We start from the raw sequence: 15797 nt of genomic DNA on the forward strand, positions 1-15797 counted from the left end.
TGCTACATATATAATTGAAGGAACTGTTAAATTTCAGTTAGTGATTAATTATTAAAAAGATGGAATTTTTATGGACCATCTGAATTCCATCCAAGGGCTTTTTATGGCCCATGGACCCTACATTTAAACCTCCCGCCAGTGGAGGAAGGAAAGGATAGGAACATTAAGGATGTACATCAAATACTCAGAGTAGCCTGAATTAGCAGTGGGTTCATCAGCCCAGATAATAACACTGTTTTGTGCATGTTTTCTAGATCCCCACAGCTCCTAGAGCAACAATAAATAGCAGTCAGATGTCAGGAGCGCCTGTTGACTGACTCATGGATGGTCAGTCCCGTCTCAGGGCCTCCCTGCCTAGTGGATTTCCCTTTTTCCTCCTGCAGATCAGCGGACTCTCCTTAACAGAATGAGCATGTGGTCTCAGCAAGCCACAGGAATAAGAATGAAACAGTCCCTTATCTCCACTGGTAGGTGGGAAAATTACAATAGCAAAATGGGAATAAAACAAATTAAAAACGTATCAGAGAGAATGTTTCACTTAATATAGTTGCAACTTGATGAACTGTTTCTCTTCCTAGTGGAACACTTGAATTTATATGACACTAAATGGCAGGAATAAATCAGAAGCATTGTTCAGTTGGGGGAGGGAGGTAAATAAACTTGAACAAATCTAAACTGTAAGTCAAAACGGCACAGATACCTCTGAAGAAAGACAGCTATTTACTCTCAATGGTTTCATTATGCAAATTATGTTATTTGTTTTCTCGCCTTACTCAAAACAAACAGTGATGCCAGAATAAAAAGCAAATTGTATTCCTATCAAGTGTCTCATCAATATGACTTAAAATATTACAAAATTTACTCTGTACTGGCCTTTTTTATACTACCCATTGATCATTTAATTTCAAAGGTTGATGGGACAACTGCCATATCATCACCAAAGTTTTTTCTTAATACATAGTCTGTGCTCAAGGAAGTATCATGGAGAATCAGGGCTTATAGTAAGAACAAAATGAAGGTGGTTTTTGTAGTCTTTCTGCCATTTAAATAAGCTATTTCTGGTTTTGTACCAGGAAGTTTCAATTTCATATTATGTCTCTATAGTAACAGTGAAAAGCCAAGTACTCCTGAGTTAATGAAAGAGGAAAAGGAAGCATATTAAAAGAAATTGTTCTCTGGAGCCAGATCTCCTCATGCGGTAACCCGTCTTTTCCAGTTGAGGAGCCCCTTTCGCGTCCATCCCTGTCCTTCTTGGACGGCCACAATTCTCGGTTTTGTTTCCTCTCTCCTCTGCTCAGACCCTTCTTCATTTTTCTGCCAGGATGCTTTTCCTTCCACATCTCCCTTGTTTCTAGTCCTCGTTTCTTCCTAGAATAATCCCAAGGAGAACAGCATGAAATAATGACAAATTTAACATAATGAAAACGTGACTTTGTAGTAAGTTAGGAATCATCCCTTACTTTAATCCTGGTATAGACAAGCAAACATGGAAAGGATATAAAAATATATGAGAGAAACATTTTGAATTCAGCAAAATCTATTATTGACCTTTTTCCTTTTAGGATTTGGAAAGACTTAGTGTTTAGCTGTAGACAACCTCAGATTTCAACTATTTAAGAGTCACTTTATGAGTAAAATCTTCCCTCCCACTGATATCCATACCCTGGCCCACCAAAAGGCATCTTCTTGGACCAGAAAAAAATGTTTTCTTCGAAATCCAAGCGATATTACTGCTGGCACTGAAGATAAAAGTAGAGTAGGAGAATAAGGTTTCAGTACTAACGTGAGTGATGGACATGAAAAGACAGTCATGCCATCTTGGTCTCTTTCCTATTCCAGTGGCTGGTGCACATGGCATGAGTGGAAGACAATAAGAACAGGAGCACTGGTCTTCATCCTGCAGCCCGGGGAGAGATTTCTGAGCTAGAATATGACATGACCCAGCCTCACTTTAGTAAGATTATCAAAAAGGAGAAATTGGGAGAAAAGAGATATTAAAGAGCAGGAGACAACCTAAGAGAATTACTTCTTTTTGTCTGATATTCATGCTGCCTTTGGAGTTTCCCAGGTCTTTGTGAATAAGGACTCCGCCATTCAAATCTCTATCTAGTCTACTTCTACATATTGATAACTATCAAAGAATCACTCAGTTTACAGTGTTAGGACAACTAGTGTAAGCCCTATTTTACAGATTAAGAACTTGAGATCAGGAAGCTTCTTTATTTTGTCCAAGGTCATATAGCCAGTGGTAAAACTGGGATCAAATTCCAAGTTGACGCATATCCAGGGATCTGTCCAACATTTTATGGTCCAAGGAACCGAGCATGTTGCTAAGGCTCAGAGTAGATGCTTATAAATTTTTGGCATTTGACTAATTTCGGTAATATTTATTAAGACAGTATGTTTGGTTTTTTTTTTTAATGTTAGATCTAGGAAATATGTCTTAAAAATACTTCTACATCTTAAAATTCAAAAGGCTTTCTAACAAGAGGAAACCAGATTACTCAGAATATTCAAATTAAATTTAAAAATAAAACCTAATGAACGAATTTAAATGATTATCCAAGAAAACTATTAATATGTAACTTTGTCATCTAAGCAAAAGGTTTGTGAAATACGTTAAGGAAATATGTCTATTTTCTTAGTCTCTAAATTACTTTGGAGGATTTATAGAGAATGAAACACTCTTATCATTCCAAAAGAGAAAACTTTATTTCACATATTCAAGCAGATTCACAAGTAATTTGGATTGAATCATTTATTATAGACTTGTTCAACCAGGCAGATTTATCTCTTCTCCCTACACAAAGTCCAATAAAATAAAAGTAAAGGATCAACATATGAATACAAATGACATTGGTCCTGAGATAAGAGTAGATGAATGATAGTGACGTGATTTTGGAAGATGAAGTATGGATGGATGAGTGGTGATTAACTTAGCAGAGAAGGGACGCTGCATCCTTCGACCAGCTCGAGGGGCAGGGGTGGCTGCTAAAGGGGAGCAAGGCCTGTCTTGGTTTAGAGGGCTGGGGCAGTTCAGGAAGCGGGGCCACCAAGTACTTCTCAGAACAGGGCTGTGGGGTGGGCTGACAACAGAGGACAGGGAAAGTTAACAATCAGTCCCACATGTGTTATCTTCTTCCCAAGCCCACATGGCAAGCTAGCTGTCCCTCCTGTGCACAGGCAGAAAACAGGAGATTCACCTCAGAAGAAACAGAATCAAAGAGGCTCTGGGCTCAGGGACACAGGGACGCTGAGGTTGGGCAGAGTCTTGACTGCACACAGGGTGACCGAGCTATAACCTACATACTGACGTGGCCCCGGGGTGTTGGCAGTCAGGCACCTACGTCTCAGACAGCACAAGCAAGCTGCTTTTGGAGCAACCAGCCATTCCAAGGGAAAGGAACCCAGGAATCGCTAAATGTCCACATAATCACCCGGGGAGGCTCAACAGCTGACACACACAGACACGTGTGGTGCTTCCAGTTTGCTTTTTCAAATTTCATTCATAAATAGAAAGACCAGCAAGGATCATCAAACATGGTGGTAAGGCTTTAAAATGAAGGACAAAATTAAAAGAGAAAAAAAATGGCAGGGCAGAGGGAAATCTGAGGAAAGAGAGATGAGTATATATAGAGGTCAAAGGAAAACTTCAAAAAGTTTACAGTAAGTAACCTGAAAGCAAGGAGGAAAAAATTCACACCCATGAATTAGAAGAGATTGCTATAGTAAAATTTTTTTTTCAGAAAATAAAAATATCTATCTCCTTCAAATTTCTCTTCAAATGTAACATTCTCAGTGAGGCCTGCCCTGAGGTTTGTTTTGTTTTTGAATGTAGTGCTACCTACCTCTCTTGGTACTTACAATCCCCATCTGCCTTCAGCCATTAGATAATACAGTCCCCAAGAGAAGGGATTTGTGCCATATTACAGCACCTAAAACAATCCCTGGCATAGCATAGTAACTCAGTAAGTGTTGGTGAGAGAATGAGTGAATGAGGAAAAAGCCCTTTGAAAATAAAAATATAATGGCAAATATAAAGATTGAATAGGTTGAAAAATAAAATTGAGGAATTTACCCAGAAAATAGAATACACTGACCAAGAGTAGTAAAAAAAAAAAAAAAGAAAAAAAGAAAAAATATGGAAGACATAATACAAGAGTGTTTTTCAGAATGAGGATGTACATTCCCAGATTTAAATGACCCACTTAGGGCCCACAAAAATAAATGTGAAGGACTCACGCCACAGTGCATCACTGCGAAACCTCAGAGTATCACAGAGAAAGAGCAGATCCCAGGAGCTTCAGAGAAAAAGAAGAATCACATATGAAAATTAGGATCCAAGAATGATGAGACTTCTCAGCAGCACCACTGGAAACAGAAGACCGTGGACAAGTACCTGTGAATTTCAGAGAGAAAATGATTTTCAATTCAAAATTCAGTATCGTGCAAAACTGTTAATCAAATGTGACAATAAGTAATTTCAGACATTCAGTTTCCCCCAAAATATAATTTCTTTTGACTCCTTTCTCAGGGAGCTATTGGGCAAAATGCTTCACCAAAACGCCACGTAATCTAAGAAAGAGTAATCAAGAAATTCAGTAATCCTAAAAGAAACAAGGAGAAGGACAGAATTCCCAGGAAGAATGAAGGGAGGTGTCCAGGACAACGGGTGTGCAGCAGGCTTAGACTGTAACCAGTTAAGATTAGTGCAGCTGGATGCAGGGTTCTAGGAGGCATTTTATATGAACCTGACCATGTGGAGAAGACTTTTATAGTTCTTCTGCAAAGCATGTGGCTGATGTAGTCATAGGTAAAAAGAAACATATGAAAACTCATTAAAATAAGAACATTTAACTCCAGGAAAAAACAAAAATACTTGTGGTAAAAAGGAAATGTAATATACCACAGTACAGGGCTCTGCTATAACCAACAGTCATGATAATAAAAATCCTAAACATTAATTGAAATAGAAATGATGACATAAATGTACTAGGAGGATGGAGAGAATGATAATGTGGGGGAGGGAGGAGGGCAGGGAGGAAGGAGGGCACAGATGACATGAGAAAACAAAATCAGCATAAGAACTCAACGAATAATACCTAAAGTTGAAAATCAAGAATTCACAGTATAAGTATCTTACTTGGATATGTAGAGGCACCACTAGAAGAAATGACTAACAAGTTGGAAGTGGCTGCCTGCCTCTCAGAGGTGAAAAACTGCGTTTGGGAGGGTGGGCTGAGGGGATGCTGGCTGTCGCTGGGAAAGGCCAGCGTCTCCTGTGTGCCATCTTCTGACCCCCAATCAGCCTAGTTAAAAAGGGCCTCGGGTCTGGGGCACTTCCTCACCGAGATGAACAGAGCCCACACAGCCCCCTACTGTGGCTGACGTTGCTCTGACTCTTCTCTGTGTGAGTGAAGCATTGCTCCACCCAGTGCTTGACTGCACCCTGCTTTCCTTGACAGCTGATAACACGTGGGCAGAGGTGTTTGGGGTCCTGGGATCAGTAACTGCACCCCAGGACTCCACTGCTTTAGGACTGGTGACCATCACACAGGGCTCCACACAGCATTTGTATTATAAGTTTGACTTTCTAAATTAAATACAATTACTATTTTAATACACATAAAAATTGATTGTATTATTTCAAGTAGTAGCACTCTAAATAGTACTGGTATAAACTCTTCTGATGTTGAAATTACAATCAGCATGCACATTAGTTTCCATAACGCAAATGATGCCCAGTTTGTTTACCATTGTTAACCAACAACGTATTTGGCTTACAATGGAGAAAAGCAGGATTTCTGATTATGCAGTTTCAACACATTAAAGCTTTTTTGTGGGCACATTTTCCAAATCCATCCATAAAAGAACGTGGCAAAACTGATTTAGCTGGTAGCAGGTGGGTAAAAAGTAAAACACAAGACAGTTTTTAAATAAGCACTCTTTGTGCATATGTTTTCAGATGGGATACAAAACAAGATATATATACTCAGAAGAAGAGCATGGGTTCAGGAAGTTTGAATTGGAATCTGGTGATTAATTGGATATAGGAAATGCGACGTCAAGGAGGAACGCTTTTGTTTTACCTGAATAACAACAGAGAGGGTGGTGATGTCCTTCCCTGAGAGAAGGAACAGGGGAGAAAGAACAAGTTTGAGGGGAAGCGGAAAGTCCTCTTTTGAACACGGTCTGAGGTGTCGGTGGCTAAGCGGAGTTAGGGTCAGAGCTCAGGAGAAAGAGCGTGACGGACACCAGAGCTTAAGGACACCAGAGCTTAAGAACCTTCCGCACGAGGGTGGCTCGGGAGCCTGGGTACTTGAGAGGCGGGCAAGAGCAAGGAGAGCGGGCAGAGTCCGAAGAGAGAGGCTACGGCAGAATGTGGAGGGATAACAACATTTCAAGGATGAAAGGGGAACCTGAAAAAAGAAAGAGTGGGAGTGGGAGGAGTCAGAAAGAGAAAAGGGATACCAGCGGAGGACGACCGGCCTGACAGCAGCCAAAGTGGAGTAAAATTTAGGAAAGAGTGTAGGTGATTGACGTCTGCAGGGGGATGACGAGTCCACGGGGTCAGAGAAGGTCATTAGTGATCTTGGTGAGAGGGATTTGGTGGATGTGTGGGAAAGGAAGTCCTTTGCACTAGGCTGGTGAGAGAATGGAGAAGAGAATATGGCCACAAGGAACATGGATGACTCGACCAGCAGGAAGGAGAAGACGCTGAAGGACCTGGGGCAGCTGCTGGAAGAAAACCATTAACCTTAAACAGAACCTTAAACCCTCATCTGCTTGCCTAGGCACCTGAATTCTTGCCTACCCTCTCCCTAACCTACTTTTCAGAAAAACAGGTCTTGTTTTCAGAAATTCCAGATGCTGTCCAGTGTCCTCACCAAACCAAAAAGACCACCCAAAGCTAGTACTGGTCAGATGCCCAACTTCTAGTCTTGTCACTGTGAGCAACTCCTTTCTGTGCGGGTCTCATTTACACGCTGCCCACCTCCCACCGACATCAGCTGGGCGCTCATCCCACCACAGCTGAGCCCGTGAGTCCAACTAGCTGAGGAGCTCCATGACGCCCCCTTGCCCATGCAGCCCTCCGTCCTCACTGGCCACAGAGCCGCCCCATGCCTCGGAACCACTTACAGTAACAAGAGTATCATGATGTAGTGCTAATTAGATGCCAGAAACCATGCTAAGTGCTTCATAGACATTATCTGATTTCATTCTCCCAACTGTTTTGTTATCCCTTTCATTTCCAAATGAGCAAATTGATGCTAAAAAGAAATTAAGAAACTTGCCTATATTCACATTTAATAAGTGGTGGGTCCAGGGTTTGAATTTAGGTTTCTCTCACTCCGGGGCCACACCTATGATACCATGAAGCAGAACAGACCACATGGATGCATTTATCTTCCACGAAGCGAAAGGATTACGGCCTGTGGTTCCAGATCATCACCATGTAATAGTCGCCCCCCCCTTACAAGCCAATGGGCCATTGAAGCATAAAACAAAGAGCCTTGCCCTCAAGACTTTTAAATCTAGCTAAGGTATCAAACCAAGAGATTTGAAAATGCAATAAGCTATATAAAGTAGGCATATGATTAGGGGTCAAATGACTAGTACAGATTAGAAATGCTGTTAGGAAAGTAAAAGGAAGAACAGATGCAATCAAGTTTGGGAGGATTAGAAAATGCTTCAGAGGAAGACCTAGGCTAGACCTTGAAAAATGGCTCCAATTTTAACAGGAAGGGAGGAGGATATGAAACCAATCAGCAGATATGAAATCGGGACTGAAATGTTAGTGACGGCAAACACAGGAAATGAGCAAGTCACTGCTATCTGATCCGGGCAGAGCCAGCTTTTCTTAGCACGGGGAACACCTATCCCCAAAGTGGGGAGTTTATCCTTCTCAGGCTCCGTGAAGGACTTCCCACCCCACGATGGTTTTATTTTCTTCAGAGTTAATAAACGGCTTTCATTTTTGTGGGATGCCGCCCCATCCTACCATTACACAAACCCCAATTCAAGTTATTTCAGGATGTTGATTTCTCATATTTCCTGATATGACTCATGCGGTGGCAGCTTGAATAGGCTCGAAACCTCTAATTGAGGCAGCAAAAAAATAGTGAATTAATCCTTTTGTATCTGTATTGCTTCCAATTTTATGGAAGAATGAAATGCAGGTAGTTGTATTTATATATGTTATGAGCCAGATCAGCTCATTAGATTTTCAGGGAGTTGAAGCAAACTAAAAGACCATTTTAAAAAAAATTTTAACTGATTAATTCATCAAAACCCCCATTTTGATAAATGAACAGAGGATTTCAGAATATTGTCTTATAAATGAAACTCTCTCTTTGGAGGGAGGCATTATTATACTCCTGGTTATTATACATAAGAGTAATAACTACTGTATTTATTTAAGAAATGATGATTAAATAATGAGGTGGTATCTTTGTTTCAGTTTTTGTTTTCCCAGTTTAGTGAAAATGAGGCACAGGAAAATATCTGACTAAACTTGAGAGCAAAGAATTCAGAAACAATGCAGGGAATGATCCTGTTTGATATTTACAAAATGCTTATGTTCTCAATCATCCTCTCAATCCCATTCTCCGTGTTGGTGATTAAGTTAATGACCACATGTAAGAACACCCAGCACTACCTTCAGTGTTGTACAGACCTTTGAATGTACAGCTTTGGGTTTTTAAAGAGGGTGTGATTTTTGACTATCTGGGAATCTCAGTGCATGATTAGTCAGATTCAGCAATCATCACCTGCATATAATGTCACAATAAGCTCTCCTCCATTTACAGTCAAACGTCCACTGTTATTTGCCAGGTATCGAATACTTATGTGTTTAAACACAGTGAACAAATTTTGTGCCTGGAAAATAATGGGCTGGATTTTAGTTCATTTTGGGGGAAAAAAAGACAGAACAGAAAGGCCATGTGGAGTAGAAGTTGTTCTAAATATATGGCATTGAAAAGATTGTGTTTTTGCTTTGAATCCATATTCATGTCAATGTCTTCCACAGAACACCATGAGGCTTTAGTAAGTGACTGTTGGATTGTTTTTGCAATGGAAACACTAAACTGGATGACTCTTGTCAATCAAGGCATTGCTGTGTAGCCAGGTTTTCAACCATGGCCAGATTTGTTTCTCTGTCACAGGTTTACAGGAGATGCTTGCAGGTATCTGTTTGGGTAGAATCACATGCATAGATGTTTTAATGTTTTGACAAAAGTAAGAACATGTTTGTTTCTTTTGTCTGCTTGTTTGTGGTATGACTGGTTGGAGAAGATCAGAGAAATAGCATAGCTGACAGAGGAGAGTAAGGAACTTCCCACTCTCCTCTTTGTGTGGCCTGTGTGGAGGGAAGGATGATGGTGACATGCTGAAGAGCCTGACTTCACGAAGGCCAAGTCAGACCCTGACCCCAACTACTGATGCCACAAGGCCTAAACAACAAAGCCCGTCATGGGGTGTGGTACCGGAAAAACTGTGTTTCAGGGACACTGTGCAGTGCATCCACAGCAGAAACACTGACATTTTCAGGGAGGATACTGCTAGCAAAAAAAAGCAAGTGAGATCCAAATGAGAAGGCAGGACTAGATACAGGCATACCTGGCATATATTGCAGGTTCAGTTCCAAGACCCCACAATACAGTAAATATCACAATAAAGTGAGTCAAGTGAATTTTTTGGTTTCCCAGTACATATAAGTTATGTTACATGATACTCCATTAAGTGTGCCATAGCATTATGTCTAAAAAAATCAATGTACATAATTAAAAATACTTTATCGTTAGAAACTGCTCACCATCACTAGAGCCTTCAGCAACTTGTTAACTTTTTGCTGGTGGAGGGACTCACCTCGATGTTGAGGGCTGCTGGCTGATCCAGGTGGTGGCTGCTGAAGTGGGGGTGCTGTGGCAATGTCTTAAAATGAGACAAAAATGAAGTTTGCCACACTGATCGACTCTTCCTTTCACAACTGATTTCTCTGCAGCATGTGGGGGCTGTTTGATAGCCTTTATCCACAGTAGAACTTCTTCCAGAACTGGAGACAGTCCTCTCAAACCCTGCCACTGCTTTATCAGCTAAGTTCATACAATAATTCTAAATCCTTTGCTGTCATTTCAATGACTCACAACATCTTCACTGAGACCAGATTGCATTTCAAAAACTACTTTCTTAGGTCAAGTTTTATCCTGAGATGCAGCAATTCAATCACAGCCTCAGGCTCCCCTTCTAGTTGTAGTTCTCCTGCTGTTCTCACCATGTCCGCAGTGACTTCTTCCACTGAAGTCTTGAACCCCTCAGAGTCATCCACGACGGCTGAAATCCACTTCTTCCAAACTCTGTTCATGTGGATATTTTGACCTCTTTCCATGAATCGTGAATGTTCTGAATGGCATCCAGAATGTGAAACCTTTCCAGAAGAATTGATTTTGCCCAGATCTACCAGAGGAATCACTGCCTATGGCAATTATAGCCTACAAAATGTATTTCTGAAATGATAAGACTTGAAAGTCAAAATGACTCCTTAATGCACGGGCTGCATAATGGATGCTGTGTTAGCAGGCATGAAAACAACATTAATCTCGTTGTACATCTTCACGAGAGCTCTTGGGTGACCAGATGCGTCGTCAAAGAACAGTCATATTTTTAAAGCAATCCTTTTATCTCAGCAGTGGGTCTCAAAAGTGAGCTTAAAATATTCCGTAAACCACATTATAAACAAATAAGCTGTCATCCAGGCTTTGTTGTTCCACTGATAAGAGCACAGAATAGATTTAGCATAATTCTTAAGGGCCCTAGGGTTTTCAGAATAGTCAATGAGCATTGGCTTCAACTTAAAGTCACCAGCTGCATCAGCCCCTAACAAGACAGGCAGCCTATCCTTTGAAGCCAGGCACTGACTTTTCCTCTCTAGCTACAGAAGCCTTAGATGGCATTGTCTTCCATTAGAAGGCTCTTTCTTCTACACCGAAAATCTGTTGCTTATTGGAGCCACTTCCATCCATGATCTGAGGTGGATCTTCTGGATAACTTGCTGCAGCTTCTCCATCACCACTTGCTTTACCTGCACTTTACGTTATGGAGACGGCCTCTTTTCTCAAACCTCATGACCCAACCTCTGCTAGCTTCTCACTCTTCTTGTGCAGCTTCCTCGCCTCTCTCAGCCTTCATAAAATTAAAGAGATTAAGGGACTTGCTCTGGATTAGGTTTCAGTTTAAGGAAATATTGTAGTTAGTTTGATTTTCTATCCAGAAGAATAAAACTTTCTCCATGTCAGCTACAAGGCTGTTTTGCTTTCTTATCATTTGTCTGCTCCCTGGAGAAGCACTTTTAATTTCCTTCAAGAACTTGCCTTTGCATTCACAAAGGGAATGTTTGGTCCAAGAGGCTGCACTTCTGGCCTGTCCTGGCTTTCCACATGCCTTCCTCACCAAGCCTAATCATTTCTAGCTTTTGATTTAAAATGAAAGGAATGCAACTCCTTTCACTTGAACACTTAGAGGCCATTGTAGGGTCCTTAACTGACCTAATTTCAATATCGTGTCTCCGGGAAAGGGAGACTCAAGGAGAGGGAGAGAGAGAGGGAATGATTGATCAGACAGAACACACACAACCTTGATGAACTTTGCTTGCCGTACAGGGGTATGGTTTGTGCTCCCCAAAACAATTAGAATAGTTACACCAAAGATCACTTCTCACAGATCACCAGACTAAATACAAAGATAATGGAAAAGTTTGAAATATTATGAGAATTACTAAAATGTGACACAGAGACACAAAGTGAGCAAAATGGAAAAACGGCGTTGGTAGACTTGCTCGAGGAAGGGTTGCAACAAACCTTCAATGTGTAAAAAACACAATGTCTGCAAAGCACAATAAACCGAAGTGCAATAAAAGTGAGGTATGCCTGCAATGTGAGCAGCTTTATTCCTGGGCACAACTGAAAAACCATCCTCAAAAATTCCAGGGTTAACTGGGGGAGCTTTTAAGAGGAAGTTGACTTCCTACCTGAGCAGGGGGTGGCTGGGAGGAGGGGGTGGAGGAAATCGGTCCGTGAGCATGCTCACGCTCTCTTTTCGCAGCAGTGGCTGGCTTCTGGATATTACATAAATATGAGATGTGTTCATGAACTTAATGTTAACATGTCAATATCCCCTCCAAAGGGAGCCAGGCGAAAAGATTTATCACAGACAAGTGTGTTTGAAGACTAGTCAAAGCATGAACCTCTCAGCATGCACAGCAGTGATCATGAGTGATGAATATCTGATAGAGCTACTTAACTTTCCTCTATACAATTAGTTTTGTGGGACGTTTTGCTGCTTCTGTGCACTGAGGAATCACTTATTCCATCATCACTTTGGAAAAAAGTCTCCATAAGGATGTGAAACATTCTCCTTTTCAAAGCTAGGACGTAGATAATTATTTACAACTTGTTCCGACTACTATTGTATCTGGTATTGATACAATTAGCACAGGTCTTCAACTAAACAACCGACCCAATGCTTATTTACCATGTTGCTATTCTAGAACTTTAATCTGCCTGCTATAATTTACTTGCATCTTACCTAACGAAAGACTGAATACTGTTCAACCAGCCTGGGATGGAAGGAAACACGTCCGCCCTCAGCACTTCCTTCCCCCACGGTACTGCAGCTCTGAGCCACTGCAATGTGGCAGCACAAGGGAACAAAAGGCATGTAAATTAGAAATTAAAAAGTAATAGTATCCTTATTCATAGAAAATATGATTGTAAACATAGAAAATCTAAGGAGTTTACTGAAAAATCCTCTATGACAAGGAAGAGAGTTTAGCAAAATGTCAGACTATAAGACCAATATACAAAAATCAGTAATTGTATTTCTATATCCTAGCAATAGATAATTTTAAATGAAAATTTAAATATAGCACTTAAAACAGCATCAAAACAGGTCAAGTACTTAAGACAAGAATGTGGAATGTACTTAAGGCTTCTACACTGAAGCTACAAAACATTGCTACCTGAAATTAAAGGAGTCCTAAATAGAGGTATATGTAACATGTTAACGGACTAGAGGATTCAAGATTGTTGATATATCCATTCTCCCTATACTGATCTACAGATACACAGAATCCCAATCAAAGGCAGCAGGGATTTTTAGTAGACATTTACAGGATAATAACTAAAATGCTATCGTTTGTGCGTGTGATGTACCACCCAGACCTCCTTTTAGAAATAAAGAAATTCTATTCTTTAGAGACTGGTAGCGTCACCTCCAAAAAGTCCTCAGATGTCAGTCCCATGTGGGATTGCCTCAGGGGGAGAAACTGCTTCCCCAAGGTCATGTTCCTTCCCAGGGCTGCCTGCATGCAGTATTTGAGAGACATAAGCCTTAGAGGCCTGGCCTCTCAGTCCAACTCCAGACACCTTAAAAGTGACCCATCTCCTAAATCCCTTGCCACATCAGTTGAGGTACTCTTGAAACTGCATGGCAGGTGACATCTCTCTGACAAATCCTGTTTCTCTCGCTTCCTTTACGAGTGTTTAGCCCCACAGCATTCCCTAATAAACTTTCTGTGTGCTCATTTCTATCTTAGAGTCTGCTTCCCGGGGGACTCACCTGTTATAGAGTCAAGGTATATGAGCCACAGGAACCCAGGGTTCATTGCCAGGGACGACTGCCTAAACAATTAGGGTGGTCCAAAAACAGGATGCTCTGCTCTGAAAAGCGGTCAATTTCTTGCAAGGAAAGATCTCGAAATGATTGCCAGACATGTTGTAGAAGATTCCTGATTTAACAAAAGATTTAAATATGTAACTGAAGAGTATCTTCCAATTCCAAAAGCCTACTGTTTGTTATATCTCAACTCATTTTTTGACTTGGGACAAATCCTTTCTTCACTTGAGTCTGTTTCCTATTTAGGAAAAGAAGAGTATTAGATGAGCACTGAAGTCCCATGGCTTTACAGTCTAAAATATATAGTTGCAACAAGTTTCTTACAAAGGCAGGGCCAGTGTAATCCAGTTTCACAGGCAATGAAGAGGATTTGAAAGATTTAGACTATGGCTATTATAGCAAGAAGGGAATACAGACCACTTTCTGCTAAACTGCTGATTTCCTAGGGGAAATCCAAACTCCTCTAAAACTTGTGTTTGCCAGTCACCAGCCTATTACAATTCATTCTCATTTAGTGACTTCCTGATAGTCATCGAACTTGCCCACAATGTGTTTTCCTTAAAATGCCATGCCAGCTGGTACATGCAACCATCAACTTGCTTGCTGAAAAGTTTTCTGGTGCTCAACAGGAACTTCATGAGAAGTATTTTATTTTAGTTCCTGATATCTAAAAGATCCATATACTTAACAAAAGAGAAAGGGAAACACACACACACTTTCTCTCTAAAGTCCTTAAGTCTATGATACTGATAACATGGTATTATATAATGATACTATTAGTATTAGACAATACTAATATTTTTTAATAGTGCTTTATGGTTTACAAATAACTTTTATGTGCATTATCATATTTACAAGTAGAGAAGTTATACCCCAAAAGTAGTAGTAATTATTATTATGGACACAAAGGACAGAATAGGAGAACTATGTTTACCTTGTAAAATAAAATATCAATAGGAGGCATTGGAAAATAATGCGAGTCACATGGAATATGAGGCTTTGAAGTGAATATATCTAATTTCTTTTTCTGAAGGATTTTTAAAACTGAAAAGAAAGGAGTCACATGTAACAATGAGGACCTGCAGTGGGTGGGTGTGGAGGCAAACACCCACTTAACAATCTATTAGGGTTCCTAGAATAAAAGCACACACCTACTGACATTTCATAGATTATCTCAATGTTGATATGTCAGAGATCAGCCCAGAAAAAGTTTTGTGGATTTTTCTTCCTAGACCATTGAATATATTAAAAGTCACATCAAATCCAGGGATGCTTTTTGTAAAGTCCACACCAACAAAACAGCCACTATTGCAGCTCTCTTCAACCAGCCTTCCGAATCATCACACAGAGCCTTTGTATTTGAGCCTAAACAGCAAAGTGCCTTTGGGGTCATTAGTAAATGACTCTCGTGAATTTCAATATAACTTAGGGGTTGTAACTCCAGGGGAAAATCCTGGGGCAAAATACATTTGAAACTGAAATCAGTCAAAAGGAGAAATAAAGTGGGAGAAACCCATTTATTTCTTACAGGCAGTCATCCACTTCTGCTCTCCCATGTCTCTCGCAACTCAGCTGCAGAAGAAACCCAGCCTCTCTGGTCCAGATAAGCCCTCCCTCACCCTTGTAATCACCTGCTGATATGGAGATGGCCTACTTCTCTCCACCCCTTGGAAACACCTGTTGATACAGAGATGCACTAAAGCCAAGCAAGAGATTCTGGAAATATTGCAAATTTACCTCCGGGAGTATATTCAGAAGAGAATAAAATGCACAAATTAGATCTCATATTTTAAAAACAATTCTTAGATATGTCTACCTTATCTGCAAAAATACTTTGTTGGTTTACATCTTCATTGGGTTAAGTGGCAGAAAAGAAAAAACATTCCAGTTGGCAAACAAACGAGACAACTGTCCAACACTTATTCTCCATTTCAACATTCTCTCAGACTAAAAATACATAGTATAGCCCTAGATTTATCTTAAATGTTCTAGAATGTGAGACCAGAGGATGAAAATACATAATGTCTAAACAGAACTAAACACCACTATAGCCCCAAGTAGCTGCTAGATGATTAATGTTAATTCTGGCTATGACCTTTATGCTTTGTGAGTTGTAGTTAAAA

The 15797-nt window shown here is 40.4% G+C and overlaps 1 long non-coding RNA gene across 2 annotated transcripts; it reads right to left on the minus strand.

The window, feature by feature from the left end:
• Positions 1-771: 771 nt before the first annotated feature.
• LOC140844785 (uncharacterized) lies at positions 772-13780 on the minus strand. 2 transcript variants are annotated; one of them, XR_012123282.1, is made up of 4 exons: positions 13618-13780; positions 12586-12683; positions 4243-4399; positions 772-1368 (listed from the first exon to the last, which is right to left on the minus strand). It is a non-coding gene; the product is annotated as an uncharacterized lncRNA (long non-coding RNA). The 2 variants fall into 2 exon arrangements; XR_012123281.1 differs by lacking the exon at positions 772-1368 and having other exon boundaries at positions 3954-4399.
• Positions 13781-15797: the final 2017 nt, after the last annotated feature.

The sequence above is a fragment of the Manis javanica genome, chromosome 12, assembly GCF_040802235.1.
Source record: "Manis javanica isolate MJ-LG chromosome 12, MJ_LKY, whole genome shotgun sequence".
Classification (NCBI taxonomy): Eukaryota; Metazoa; Chordata; class Mammalia; order Pholidota; family Manidae; genus Manis; species Manis javanica.